General features: G+C 51.0%; 1 long non-coding RNA gene across 1 annotated transcript; it reads right to left on the reverse strand.

Moving 5' to 3' along the window:
- Window positions 1-1,789: 1,789 nt before the first annotated feature.
- Window positions 1,790-8,288, reverse strand: LOC128562720 (uncharacterized). The gene is made up of 3 exons (XR_008373485.1): window positions 7,922-8,288; window positions 3,102-3,199; window positions 1,790-2,200 (listed from the first exon to the last, which is right to left on the reverse strand). It is a non-coding gene; the product is annotated as an uncharacterized LOC128562720 (long non-coding RNA).
- Between the last annotated feature and the right edge of the window lie 7,010 nt (window positions 8,289-15,298).

The raw sequence follows: 15,298 nt of genomic DNA on the forward strand, positions 1-15,298 counted from the left end.
ACACCGAGGACACACGCTGAGGACACAGATTACATATGTCAGCTCCCAGGTACTGAGCATTTAGTAAGTGCTGGGCACGGTGCTAAGGAGGTCACCAGCCTGTGGGTGCAAATGTGGTCACTCTGACATCAACGCACAAATCAGAGGGGTCCTGAGCCCTGAGCATCTGTGTGCTGCAGGGCCTCTTGCTGTCCCTCACAGAGCCCCCAAGTCATTCAGGAGCCCCCAGGGGTACTGCCTTGCTCATGGGCAGAAGCCCCCCTCTCCCTGCTCTAGCTTGCCTATAAAGACACCTCGCCTCTGTGGCCAGTGTCTCCCGTGAGAACTCTGCTCTAGAAAGCATCCATCCTCTGCCCACAGCCAGCTGAGTCCTCAGACCTCAAAGCCTTCATGTTTTGTGACAGGATGCTGCCAAGGAGGAATGGGGAACGATTCTTTCCTCTCTAAGCACCATGCCCCCAGGACCTGAGGCCACACTGCTGAGACCCACAACCTTAAAGGCCTTCAAAAATGAGCCTCCCTCATCCCGTGGTCCCAGTCCCCTTAACCTCTCTCCCCTAAGGGGCCCACAGCAACCTTCAGGCTGGCAGGGCTGGCACCAAGTCTACTGCATGCACCTCCACAGACACCTGGTCTACAGACCTCCATCTTCTTCCACCAGCCCAGATGCTGAAGGCACCAAATACAGAACCTTCTATGACCACCTTACCCCGTACTGTGTGGGAGAGGCCTGGTGTGCAGGAGGAAGAACCATGGGCCGGTGTGGCCAGGGGAGAGAGAGACAGAGAGAGGAGTAGTGGGAGGCAAGGCTGAGCGTCCCCATGTTAGGGAACAGCATTCCTCTGCATGAAGGCAGACCCTTGACATGAGCAAAATGACACAATCTGATTAAGGATCCCTCAGGACCCCTCCTGCGGCCACACTGAGAAGTGCTCCAGGGCCAAGGGCAGAGCTGGAAGGCCAGCTTACCACTTTCTGGAAATCCCTTTTGTCTCCCAGTATACCCACTCCTGGACCAGGTGGGGATGGGGATAGAGGCCTTGGGCAGTGGTTGCCCAAGTGTCCCTCAACCGAAGAGAGACATCAGAAGAGGACAGCAAGGGCAGGATGAATGATGGAGAGATGAGGGGTCGACAGACAGTAACTTTCACCCCAAAAACTGACCATAGGCCTGGCCAGGGTCAAGGGCCCACCTACAGACATCACCTCCCCACCCCCACATTCAAGCTCGCCCGTTCCTAGGTATTGACAGGGAGGTAGGAGGCTGGCGTTGCCCCACCTTCTCTCCTTCCCTGATTGGGGTGCATTCTCCTGCTAATCCTAATGGATTGTCCCATCCTTCCCAAACATTCCTGGCTCTCTCACAGCCTTGGGAAGCAGGATGGCTCTAGCAACAAGCAGCATTTCACTTAGAAATGTGCCCTGCCCGATGGACCACTCAGTCCAGCCTTGATCCAGGGTCCCCTCTGCAGCATCCTCATGGTAGATGCTCTCTGCTTGCACACCTCCAGTGCCCAGGAGCTCACCCCCTTACCAGGAAGCCCATTCCATACTTGAACAGTTCAGATTGCCAATCTGCCCACCTGTCCACCTCCTCACCTGGTCTTCTCCTCTAAAGCCACATGGAACACAGCAGCTCCCTCCTCCATGTGGTGGAAGCACAGTGGGGAGAAAAATCGCTTACAAAGAACCTACTATGTGCCAGGCACCGAACACACATATATCAGCAGCAAGCTTTGGTCTCTGCCCTTAGGGACGAGATAAGTCACTGCAGTGCAAATTGAAAAGGAAAAGAATATCTAATTTTACCAAGCACTTATTATGTGCCAGACACGGTTCTAAGCAGAAATAAATCACTCAATTATCCCCAAACTCCTCTAGATTGGGCTGCTATTCTTTTCACATATACAATCTGCCTGAAGTCAGGCAGAAACTAATGACGGACCAGAGGATTTGAACTCAGAGGACCAGGCAGCTGAAATTAGCAACTAATTCTCCCTGTTTTAACTTTGGGCCAGAGTTTCACTTTTCAATTTAAAGCATTTCTCTCTTCAATCATCTCCAAAATACAGAATGCCTCTTCTCCCTGGAACGCCCAAGCAGGTGGGAGGAGGCACAGTCCCCTGGCGCCATCTAGGGACAGAAGCGTGTGCTGCAGAAGTCTTAGGCAGTGGTGCAGGGCCACCTGGAGCCAGAGGGACTGATTGGAAGAAAAAGATCCCGTTAGAATCTCAAACACCAACCACTTCCCCCACCATGAGCCCACCATTCAGTACTGTGCTAACTACTGCACCCCATCTGCTTCATAAAATTACCAATCAGAAGACAGCTCACTGCAGAATGGTGTCGCTAAAACTTTTTTTGTTCAAGTGCCTTTTTAGTATGAATGCAGGTGACTTTAAGAGTTCTGAAACCTAGCCAGGCACAGTGGCTCACGCCTGTAATCCCAGCAGTCTTGGAGGCCAAGGCTGGTGGATTGCTTAAGTTCAGGGGTTCAAGACCAGCTTGACCAAGAGCAAGACCTCATCGCTAAAAAAAATAGACAAATTAGCCAAGTGCCATGACACACACCTGTAGTCCCAGCTACTCGAGAGGCTGAGGCAAAAGGATCGCTTGAGCCCAGGAGTTTGAGGTTGCTCTGAACTATGATGATGCCACTGTACTTTAGTCTGAGGCAACAGAGTGAAAGACTATCTCAAAAAAAATTTTAAGAAGAGTTCTGGAATCTGATGGTCCAGGAGAAGGCTTCATACTATCCCTGAGCACTGTTAAGTTATGCCTGCTCCAGGTGTCAGGCAGAGTTGAAACAATGACCTTATGGGGACACGCAAGGGAGGGGGTGATACCCACAATATTAGTCTTATGCTGGGGGATGGGCACATGGATATTCATTTTCTTAACCTTATATATAATAATGTATGATATTTTTATAAATATAAAATATATTGCTTAAAGTTTATTAATTCTTTAAGTCAAACTTTGCAACATTTCAGATCAACTCCATATCAGACAGTTATATAGAGCACTCACAATGAACCCCCAAAGCCCTGGAGGAGAGGACCTGCAGGAAGATGTCAGTTTGTGCCCCTCACACGACTCACCAGAGAATCCAATCAAGCCCCAAGGTCAGAAGCTGCATGCAGCTAGCTCCATCCTTAGATCTTTGTCCAGGTGGCCACTGGAGTTCCATGGGCAAGAACTGTGACAAGAACTTTACTCACTTAAAAAACGTTTAGTGAACACTTACTATGTGCTAACACTGTGTGGGGTGCTGGGAATCCCAAAGGGAGCTGGACATGGCTCCTGCCAACAGAGGATGACCTTTATTTCTACAGAAAGGAGTCTTGTTCTGCTTCACAGAAATGAGCAACAGAACAAGTTAGAAAGTAGGAGGTGTCATAAGAGAGACATGGGGGGTGAAATGATCACTTCCACCTTGGGAAATCTGGGAAGGCTGCTTGGAGGAAAAGACATAAAGCTAAGCCTTTAAGGACGACCAGGGTTTGGATTTGCTGGAAGGAAGAAACTCATTTAAGAAAGAGGGAACTGGCTTGACGCCTGTGGCTCAAGTGGCTAAGGTGCCAGCCACATACACCTGAGCTGGCAGGTTCAAATCCAGCCTGAGCCAGCCAAACAACAATGATGGCTGCAACCAAAAAATAGTAGGGCGTTGTGGTGGATGCCTGTAATCCCAGCTACTTGGGAGGCAGAGGCAGGAGAATTGCTTGAGCCCAGGAGTTGGAGGTTGCTGTGAGCTGTGATGCCACAGCACTCTACCCAGGGTGACAGCTTGAGGCTCTGTCTCAAAAAAAAGAGGGAACAATGTCATGAAAAGCTCACAGGGAAAAGATCCAGGGGCAAGTTTGGGGAACTTATAGAAGGGGAACGATTTTACAGAAGGAATCCTGAATTATCAGGCTGGAGAAGTAGCCAAGTTCCCCATGATGGCAGACCTTGAAAGAGTTTAGATTTTCCTCAGCAGCAGAGGGGCCCTGTGGGAAATGTTTGAGCAGGAGAGTGCCCTACTCAGAGTTGCAACTGTGTACGGGATGGTTGAAGCAGAAGCCCTAGGGCTCACCAGTGAGCGACAATGTGGGCCTGTGCTGGGAAGACTGTAAGCAGAGGAGGAAAGGGATCCCACCACGAACTTATCTCTGTCCGTGCATCTGTCCAGGGTAAAAAGTTTTTCCCGGCAGACCCTCAACCAGCCCAAAACCAACAATGCCCAGCCCTTTCCTGCCTGGCCCCATTCACCTCCATTCCTCAGTCCTCTCTCAGCACCTTTCTTGGCCCCTCAACTTCATGCTATTTCCAATCTCACGAGCACCCTCAGAGAGAGAGAGAGATTTCAGCATGCATCATATACCTTGTGTGTGCACAGCACTCGCTGGGCCCTGAGAGGGCCACAAAAGAAGCAGCAAGAGAAACTGAGGCCCTGTCCTTAGGAACTAACATTGGCAACACCAGAGGCAGCTCTACAGGAAATCTGAAGTTTACAAGGCAGATAGGAGCCCACAATTTCCTCTCCTCCCAGTCTTAAGAGATGCACTGCATAGATCCGAAACTTTAGTCTGTGTAGTGGGCTGACTGGTGGCCCCAAAAAGATATGTCCACATCCCAGAGTGTCTTTGTAATTAAGTTAGGGCTATCAAGGTGAGGACCATCCTGGGTCATCCAATCAGGTTTTAAATCCAGTAACAAGTGTCCTTAAGAGACAGACAAGAAGAAAACAGGTAGACAAGGAGAAAGTGACGCACGATGGAGGCGGAGTTCAGAGAGATGCAGCCGCAAGCCAAGGAAAGCCTGCAGCCACTAGAAGCTCCCAGAGCCATCGGAGGGAGCTCGGCCCTGAGACCCCTTGATGGAGACTTCTGGCCTCTAGAACTAAGAGACTCAATTTCTATTGGCTTTAACTTTGTTTTTTTTGTTTGTTCGTTTGTTTGGTTGGTTGTTTGTTTTAGTTTGGCGGTGTGGGATTTGGTTTTGTCTTTAAGACAGGATCTTGCTCTGTTAGCCCGGGTTGGAGTACAGTGGCATCATCATCGCTCACTGCAACCTCAAATTCCTGGGCTCAAGCGACATCCTATCTCAAGCCTCCCTAGTAGAGGGGTCTACAGGCACCTGCCATGACACCCAGGTAACTTTTCTATTTTATGTAGAGATGGGGTCTTGCTCTTGCTCAGGCTTGTCTGGAAATCCTGGCCTCAACTGATCCTCCTGCCTTGGCCTCCCAGAGTGCTAGGATTAGAAATGTGAACCACCATCCCTGGCCTCAAAACTGAAAGCAACTCAAATCTGTTGTTTTAAAGCCACCAAGTTGGTAGCAATTTGTCATGGCAGCCCCAGGAAGCTTATATGGTCCTTAAAATGAAAATACCTCTGGGAGAAGGATCCAGTAGCTACAAGTCTTTCACCCTCTGAGGGTAGAAAATTTCAGAGCTGGAGGGGGCAACAGAGGTCATCAGGTCCAGCTTTCCCAGTTTGACACATGAAGAACCTGTCCCCATGAGGTCAGGAGTAGGGATCAGCTCAGATCCCAGGTCTCTACCAGTCTCCCCTGAGCCCAGGTTCTGTTAGAGAGGAAACTTGCCATGAGGCAGTGGAAGGCAGCAATGGGCCAGAGAACAGGGGCCCTGAACTCCTACAGACACACTTCTCAGCTTCTGCTGAGGCAAGGTAGATGAGACGTGCCCCCTCTACCTTTGCTGCAGCCCTGGGTCTCAGGAGTAGCACTGTGGGCAAAGTGTGACTCGGCAAAGTGCAGAGGATCATAGGAAATAAGCAAAGATAACCAAGAAATTGGAAGTAGGGAGGGAGAGGGAGATGCCCCAAACCCACAAGGCACCATAGATGGTAAATAGCAATGGGTACACCGGTTGTGATAAGTAGCTGATGGCTATTTTCCTGCACATAAAGATAACATCGTTGGCAGGTGTCTGGAATGAAGGGCCTGCCCTGAGCTCCAAACCCTTATCTCCACCTGCCTGCTCACGTCTTCAACTGAATGCCTCATGGACATTTCAGAGTTAACATGTCAAATAAGAAGACTGCTTCTCCCCTTCATTTCACTTTGGGAGGGATGTCCTGCCACTCCCTTAATCTTGGGACGCCTGAAATTTTTACTGATTTCACAGTCCTCTGAACCTTCACAGGGTTTGTCTCGTGCCCTCAGAAGCTCGAGTATCTGGCTGAGACCTCCAGGGCACTAGCCACTTCTTGCCTAGAGGGCCCTATTAGCACAATATCATCCATGTGACAGATCAACAGATGTCCGGAGAGCCTGGATCTTTCAAACTATGCTATGACAGAAAGCAAGACATTTAACATATCCCAGAGCAAAGTGTAAATTATATTACTGCCCAGTTCACACAAAAGCCACCTATTTCATGACCCTCAGCCCTGATTGGAATAGAAAAGAATGCGCGGCCGAATTGGTGTTTGTGTACCGAGTATCTGAGGCTGTGCTGATCTTCTGTAGCAAAACGCCACATCCAGCATGGCCTCTGAGGCTGCTGCTTGGTCACGTATATGATTGCCTATCTCCACCCCCCAGGTTCTATCTGGTTTCTGCCAAGACCAGCCTGGTGAATTAAATGGAAATGTGAGCTAGCATGGTGGCTTCAGCCTATAATCCCCACTACTCAGGAGTCTGAGGCAAGAGCCCAGGTGTTCAAGACCAGCCTGAGTGGCACAGCAAGGCCTCAACTCTACAAAAATTACCAATGACAGGACTGCAAACTAATACAACCTTTTTGGAAGGAAGTTTGGAGAATCCTTAAAGAACTCAAATTAAAAAAAAAAAAAAAGAACTCAAATTAGACTTCCCATTTGATCTGGCGATCCCAGAAGGAAAAAAAAAATCATTTTATCATAAGGACATTTGCACTAGATTGCTTATCACAGCTCAATTTACAATCGCCAAAATATGGAAACAACCTAAATGCCCACCAACCCAGGAATGGATTAACAAGCTGTGGTATAGGAATACTATTCAGCCATTAAAAAAGATGGAGACATTACATCTTTTGTATTAATCTGGATAGAGCTGGAACACATTCTTCTTAGTAAAAGTATAAAGAATGGAAAAGCAAGAATACAACGTACTCAATTCTAATATGAAGCTGGTAGACAATCAGAAAAAGTCAAATAAATTCAAGGTGGGGGGTGCTCTGCCTAATGGGCACAGTGTTGGGGGGTGGCACACCTCGTGGGGGTGGGACACAATTATAAGAGGGACTTTACCTAACAAATGCAAACACTGTAACCTAATTCTTTGTACCCTCAACTAACCTGGAACAAAAAAATAAAATAAAATGAATCACCATTAAAGAGCATGAGCTTTGAAAAAAAATTACAAATGAGTAAAAGATAAATGGAAATGAGATGGGGACCACTGTCCCTGCATCCTACAGAGGCTTAAGGATGGCACGAATGGCCATGTCCCCAGGTTGAAGTATTATTTTTGATTTTCACTTTTGACCGGGGGTTGGTGAGGAGGGGCCATTTCAAAGGTTTCCCCTTGGCCTCTCCTACCCCAACAGCCCTACCCCACAGGCCACGGACCCAATGCACGGCTACACTCACCCTAAGTATGTCAACCCCAGCCATATTTGGGGATCAAGGAAATAGCCACTAGGTGTATAAGATAAATTTTAAGCCACCTTCAGCTAGACCTTGGCCTTATGACCTGCTCTCCCCCGATATGTTACTGTGTATCTATTGCTATGGAACAAATTACCCCAAAACTCAGCAGCCCAAAACAATTGACATCTAATCTATTCTGTGGGTCAGAAGTCTGGGAGAGGCTTAGCTAGCTGGCTGTGGCCTTGCATCTCTTGTGAAGCTGCTGACGTGGGGAATCCACTTCCAAGATGGCTCATGCATGTGGCTATCGGCAGGAGGCCCCAGACCCTACACTTACCCCACACGCGCCTCTCCAAAGGCTGTACATGCTCACATGTCCTCATGATCCAGCAGCTGGTGTCCCCCAAAGAGAACAAAGAGGAAGTCACAAGGCCTTTCACTAAGCACTCCAAGTGTCAACAAATCACAGCCTGCTGGCCAAATCTGTCACACTCCTCCCTTTGGTGTCCTGCCTTCACACTGCAGTGGCACAACTGAGTTGCCACATCAGAGCCCACATGGCCTGCAAAGCCAAGACGCTTCAGTCTCTGGCCCTTTTCTGGAAAGCCTTATGAGGAACACACCTGCCCTTCTGTGGTCATCTAGTCATTAGAAGTGTGTTGCTAAGGCCAGCCCACACTCAGGGCGGAGGGGTGGCAAGTAAGCTCCATCTTTTGATGGAAGAAGTTCCAAAGCACCACCACGCGCCACCCTAAAAAGGAGGCCACATGAACCCTCACTTCTGGGTGTCAAGGTCACTTCGGACTCCATTGTCACCAGTGCTCAAGTGCTTGGCTACTGCCCTTTCCTCAGTAAGTATACTGCTCTCCAAGCAAACGGCCATAGGTCTCCTGAGGAAGGACTGGGGAAATCACTCCTGTTACTGCTGCCGTGTTGTTGTGGGCTCCCTTCTCCCAGGGACTCAGCCCCCTCTCCATTCATTCTCCTCCTGGGCTTCCAGGCCTGGACACTGCGCCCAGGTCACAGCTGTATGGCCCTGTGGCCAGCCTGCCCTGCTTCTCCCAGTGGTGCAGGCTGAGTAGTGCCTGGACCCGCTGCGCCTCTAATTTGCCCCTGGAATACCGTATTCTATTAACTGTCTCTCTCACTCTCCGTAGGTTAGGGCCCCTCAGCTACCACCCTGTGCTCATAACAATCACTGCGTCCTCCCACTAGCCCCTACAGTCAGGGCCCTATCCCCCCAGTGCTGTACTAAGCCAGGTTCTCCAACACCCTGGCAGACAGAGCCTCCCCTGAATGTTTAGGGGTGCAGGGCCCCTCTCATCAGCCCGTTTCTTTCACCCTAAGGTGCAAATGGTGTGTCCTCTGGCCCTTCCCAAGATTATAGTTGTCTGGATGATCTGGCCGTGTGCAGTGTGTCCAGCACATCCCCTGCCAGAGCCCACTCTTCCCTCCCTCCTCTCACCACTACAGCGACTCAGCAGAGTGGAGGAACTTAGTGGGCACCATCTCTTCCTCCATGCTGCTAGGGTCCATCCTAGCACCAAGTCGGCACTGCCTCCCACAGTCCTGGCTGCGGGCTTCGTCCCTGCATCTCAGGGGTGTGCTCCCCAATCAGCAGAGTCTGCCCGAGCCTGTCAGCAACCTTGCTGCTCCAGCCACTCTGGCTCTTTTTATTCTCTCTTTTGTCCCTGGTGCTCAGTATCTTCATGTTGTCCCCACCCTGTGGTCTTGCACATGCTGTCTCCTCTGTCAAGAATGCTCTTCCATCAAATTAACTCTTCATAACTCCTTCTCAGAACTCAGATCTAAGGCCACATGTCACTTCTACACGGACACATTCCCAGTTCCCTGTGCTGCTGTGTAAGTCTGTGCCTCTCCTCTGTAGCGCTCACTGCAATAGTCCATCACTGGAGGGATTAGTCAACAAATATCTCTGTCCCCTGCCAGACAGGGAACTCCATGAAGCCAGGGACAGTTCACTGGTGTATCCTCGGTGCCTAGCAGGAGATGGGTGCACAATATACACCCACAAAAAGTCTGTTAAAGGAATGAATCAATCAATCAACCAACCGACTGAACAGACATTCTGGCCAAGAAGCACAGAGGCCACAGCAAAGCAGAAGCTGCCAGGGAACTGGCCTCCTGACGCCCGGGCTCCTGGGCTGACTGGAAGGAAGTGGCCTTGTCTGCAGAGAGGGTGTGCAGGCCCACCTGGAATTCACAGTAGGAACCAGGGAGGTGACCAGGGTATGAGTCAGAATAAGGCAGGGGTTCAGGGGGACACACTGAGGGCTGTGGGCTATCCCAGCATTTGGATTCAGCCGCTCCCTCCCCAGGACCCCCAGTGAGATATCACACTGCTGAGACCCCACTTCCCAGAGCAAGGTGGGCAACATCTCCCAGCCTCTCTTTTATGTATATACACACACACACACATACACACACATAAATAATTTGTTTGTTTTTAACTTACATTAAGAAGTATAGCAACAGAGGTTGGGTATGGCGGCTCACACCTATAATCCTAGCACTGTGGGAGACCAAGGCAGGTAGGCTGCTTGAGCTCTAGAATTCAAGGCCAAGCTAAGCAAGAGTGAGACTCCATCTCTACAAGAAAAATCTTTTTTTTTTTTTTGAGACAGAGTCTCACTTTGTCACCCTTGGTAGAGTGCCATCACGGCATAGCTCACAGCAACCTCAAACTGTTGGGCTCAAGTGATCCTCTTGCCTCAACCTCCCGAGTAGCTGGGACTACAGGCACCGCCACAACGCCCGGCTATTTTTTTAGAAATGGGGTCTTATCTCAAGGGTCCAGACACCACTGATCTTTAGAGCTCCTGCTTATGTCTCATGCCTAAATAATAATGGCCCGATGGTTATACGTGGTGAACAGGACATCCAGGCTTTGCCAGGGCCCACCCCCAAATCCTCTGAGAGTTCCTGAAGAATTCAGCAAAAGGGTATCCATTCCTGAAGAATTCAGCAAAAGAGTTCACAGCAAAAGGGCAGGCTACCTTCTTTTGGACCTGGGCCCACCTCCCAGTCAAGGTTAGAGCCAGGCCCTCAAAGCCAGAGAGCCAGCACATACCCCACCCCGACAATCAAGGCCTGCATCTCAAGGAATCAAAAAGGTCCCCAGGGTCACACCTCTGCTCACAGTGCAGATAACCTTAGACTTGTCTTTGCAAAGCAGCTGAGCCCCCACCCTGAATTCCTCCATTCCAAGCAATCCCAATCTCCACCTTCAAAAAGACAGAACAGCTGGCGGTTTTCCATCAGGACTTGTTACCCCCCTACTCTGTCTGCCTTCGTGGTTTTGTCGGGCCCACTCCCAGCTGGAGCCCTCCATAACAGTCCTCCTCACCCTCTCCCTCCACACACCCTGCCCAGCCTGCACACTCACGTTGATTAAGCACTAAGGGAAGGCTCTAGTCTCACCTTTTGCATTTATTAAACATCCAGCCCTCCAGACAACCCATGTGGCAGGTCCTATTACTGTACCACTGCACAGGGAGGTTAAGAGACGCTCCCAGGGTCACACAGCTCCTGAGTGGTAGTGATCAATGCCCAGGTTCCCGTCTATCTGCACCCCGAACCCCTGCAGCGCTTGCCCCACATGCTCAAGGCTTGTGGCTTTGCTTCTCTCACACGCTGCTCTGCTTCCTTCTTTCTGAGACATCCTCCTCGCAACTCCGCCCTTTCTGCCCCAGCTGCTGAGAAACTAGAGAGGCTGATTTTCAGTACAGCAATGGTGCCACCCTTTACGGCTGGCCTCTTCCTAATTAGGGGGCCTTTGTTTTCTGTTTTATCAGTAACGATAGCCTGCTTCTTTCCAGAGAGAACGTGGGAGGCAGCAAGCATCAAAGGCAGAAAATGCTAGGCCACAGAAAACAGAGATTGTAGAAGGCTGACCCGAGTGGCAACAGATGCTATGATTAAGCCTCAAGGCAGCCAAAGAGGAAGAAGAAATCTGATCCGTTTCTATCTGCAGGAAGCAGACAGTTTGTTCTGTGGGGACAAAGTTTTCCCCTTGTAATACACTCTACTAAAAACTACTCATTTGCTTCTTGATATAAGGAATGCTAAGCAATGCAATGGATTGGCTATGTCCTTAAAAAATACACTTTTGCAGCAAAAGGAAAGTATATTTCATGTGACTGTTGACCAACACTGAGGACGCCACACCAACACTCAGGGACAGAGAGTCCTTCAGAAGAGATGCCAAAGTGGTCCAAGGACAGGCTCTCCTGGGGCAGAATGGTCTGGTCAGGACCAGAATTCAGAGTACCCAGCAACTAGCCAGACAGCTCAGCCCTTCAAAACCGTGCCCAAAACACCCTCCACCAGCCTTTATTTGCCGAGACACCAGCTGTTCCTTGAGAGCAGGGCCAAGTCTTTCCATCTCTGTAACTCAGCCCTGGCTCCCCTCCCCTGCCCTCAACAGCTGATGTGGATGGAAAGGGAGGGCAGCTGAAGGTTGAGGCTGACCCCGGCAACCCTTCACCGAATGTGGCAGACTCCTCCTTTGCCCCCTAGCATCTGCTTTCTCCTGCAGAAGTAATGGAACCCTCATTTGTAGCTGGGTCTGTGGTCACCCATGGTGTTTCCCAGCAGCTGAGGAAGAAGGTCACACAAGTGAGCCCTGGGCGACAGGACATTCACAGAAGTGATGAGGGTGGGCACACCCTCTCCTAGACTTGTCCCTTCTCTCCAGAGGTCTGGGACACAAAAAGTGGTGGTGGCTTGCCATCTTGGATCAAACTTGCATCAGCCTGTGGGTAACAAGATGGAAAAAGCCTGAGATGCCAACTCCATGGAGCTGTTGTTCGATCCCAGACGGCTCCTGCTGAGACTGTCATGACAGAGAAAACTAAGGCTCTATCTTAAGCCACTGTTATTATGAGTCTCTCATGCACTAGGCAAGTCTATGGATGAATTAATATCCCAAGAAGTACCAATGAAACGCCATTGCCTTCCCTCCCAGAAGCCACCTGGCCGGCCCCTGGGCATCACAGCCAAATGCACAGTCTTCCCCTGAGGCTACCAACAATTCTCAAAAGGAGGGCAGCAGCCCTGCAAGGGACTTCACACTATCCCTGGTTTACAGATGGGGAAACTAAGGCTCAGAGATGTGGCCAAACCTGCCCAAGGGCTGGGAGGCAGGGCTGCCTGCACGAGGTTTCCTGAGGGAGCTGACACTGGTGGGCACCTGCTGACCCCCATGCAGACTGCTTGATCCTTAGTGGGAGACACCCGCACTTCTGGGGAAACGCTTTGTCTGTGTGACAAGCTGTGACAAGCTATCAAAGGGACACTAGGGATGGAGAGGGAGAGAGGCTAGAAGGGAGAGAGAAGAAAAGGGCGGGGAAGATTGGGAAGACCAGTGAGGATGGTGGCAGGGCACTGCCCACCCCACTGCACCTCAGTAGGACTGTCCCAAAATTCATAAAACATGGCATTCATGGGGTTCCTCATGAGCCCTGTGATGGGATAGGCTCAGGCCCAGGAGACCCCAGCTGTGCCACATGAGGGCAGCACAGGAGAAGATGCCGGGAGTTGGTGAGACTCACAAAGTGCACCCTGGGCTTGGTGACTCTGAGGAGGGCTTGGCCCCCCCACAACCACTGAGTGCTGGACTTGGCAACGTTCCCACAGCAGGGGTCTTGCAGGGAGAGGGACCCACTGAGCTCCTGCTATGTCAGGAACCCCTCCTACATGGTGGCACACAACAGCCACTGCTTCGTTACGTTCATAGCCTGTAGGAGTCTGGGGTTTGGGACATAGTGTGATGGGGCTGGAGCCTGGAGCCTCAGCTGGGAGCACCTAAACCGCTGACAGTGACTGGGATGTCTGGGGCTGGACTCACCCCTCCAGCTTCTTCACTCACAGCCCTGCGAAGGTTGATGGCTCAGCCAGGGCCGTCAGCTGGAGCATCACGGAGGCCTCTGCCCCGGGGCCTGGGCTCCTCACAGCTTATTCACTGGGCTCCAGAGGGCCACGTCCAGAGAGAGAGGGACTCTGTAGAACAGCACTCTGAGAGACCAAGACCAGAGCCACATGGCTTTTTATGACCAAACCTTAGAAGCCACATGGCCTTACTTCCACTGCACTCCATTGGTGGCAGCAGTCACAGGCCCCTCTAGTTGCAATGGGAGGACACACAAACCCCACTTTCATGGGAAGAGTGCCAAAGAATCTGGAACCTATTTCAAACTGCCCTATCCCATGACACTGTAAATGGCACCCCCCTCGAGGTTGCTCCTCTGCCACCTTACTTATATGACCTCAGGGTTCTCTACTATCAAAAAAAGGACTTCCCTTCCCATGGGTGACCCCTGGAATTCCCAGTGAGGGATCAAGGTCTTTGATCTTCAGGGGAGTTTTATTCTAAAAGAATTCCCCTGGCCCCTCCCCGACCACTGTGGTGACAGGGGCTCACCAGATCTCTCCAGGGAGCAGCAGGTGGCTAAGGGAGGAGGAAGAAGTGCCTGGGCCATCCTTCTCAGGCACAGAGGAAGGCGAGTCAGCTTGACAGTGTCACCATTTAGGCAGAAGCTGGTCCTTCCTGCGTGCTTCTGCTTCACCCCCAACCTACAGGTCCCCTGTCCCACCACACGGGCTCCATCAGCCCTGTGTCTCCGAGGGCTCTTCCCCACCTCCCACCCACCCCCAGTCTAGGGTGGCTCCTGTCAGAGATCCACAGAGATCTGTTTTAGAAACAGATTCAATATTCTCTTTCACCTGTTCATGCCAGCGTTTTGCCCCATGCCTACGGCACCAGCAGTGAGGAAACAAATCATCTAGGTTTAAAGAAAACAAAGACTCAAACACAGGAAATCAGGTGCTTGTATAAAATCACGGGTGGGGGTGGCAGGTAGATGGCATTGGAAAGGTATCTGATGGGGCTGTTGAACTCAAGGACCCATCAGCTGCACCACAGCTACCACCCGATGCCCAGGACAGCCATGACCAGACACTGGAGCATAGGGTCCAAGCCATAACGACGTTCCCAACCTGCTGGGCAGCAGAGTCAGCAGCAGGAAGATGGCCTCCACCACCACACCTCCGTCTTCCAGGCCCTGCACAGCACGTCTGGTAGAAGAATAGAATCACTCCAGCTGCAGGGAGTTGAGGAGTGCAGCGTTTGGCTTTCTTGTGTTGGCAGTGGAGGCAGGGCACAGAGCAGGCAGAGGAGATGGACGTTGAGAGCTCACACACAGCATTCAGCACTGACGCCCCAGCGGTTCCCAGGGCAACAGGTGCCAGAGTTGTCTCTCTGGCTTTGCCTCCTCCAGAGCCACCAACAGCAGGTAAGCCTCTTGGCCACGCAGCAGGCTGACACCAGCTCCGCTCGAAAGTAGAACAAGATGGCAGGACACGTTCCTTTGTCACCATATCCCTTAAATCTCTCTTAGGGCACATTTACCATATATGCAAATTTCTTTACTTAAGTGTTTGCGAAATTTCAAAAAGGAATTACTTCTTCTGAGAGGAAAATTAAAGTCCCAACTCACTTGGACTTTCCCTCCTTCTGTGTCACAGAAGAATGTCCCTAAAAGCCCGGACCTTTCCAAGAAAGGGATTCCTCACACCCGGTGTTCCCGCTGCTCTCGACGCAGGGGTCCTCCTGAGCCCCCAGCAACCCCTTCCTCTCCCTGGGACATCCATCCCTCCTTCAGGAAACTTGCTCCCAGCACCCTCCCCTCCTCTT

Source organism: Nycticebus coucang, chromosome 12, assembly GCF_027406575.1.
Source record: "Nycticebus coucang isolate mNycCou1 chromosome 12, mNycCou1.pri, whole genome shotgun sequence".
Taxonomy (NCBI): Eukaryota; Metazoa; Chordata; class Mammalia; order Primates; family Lorisidae; genus Nycticebus; species Nycticebus coucang.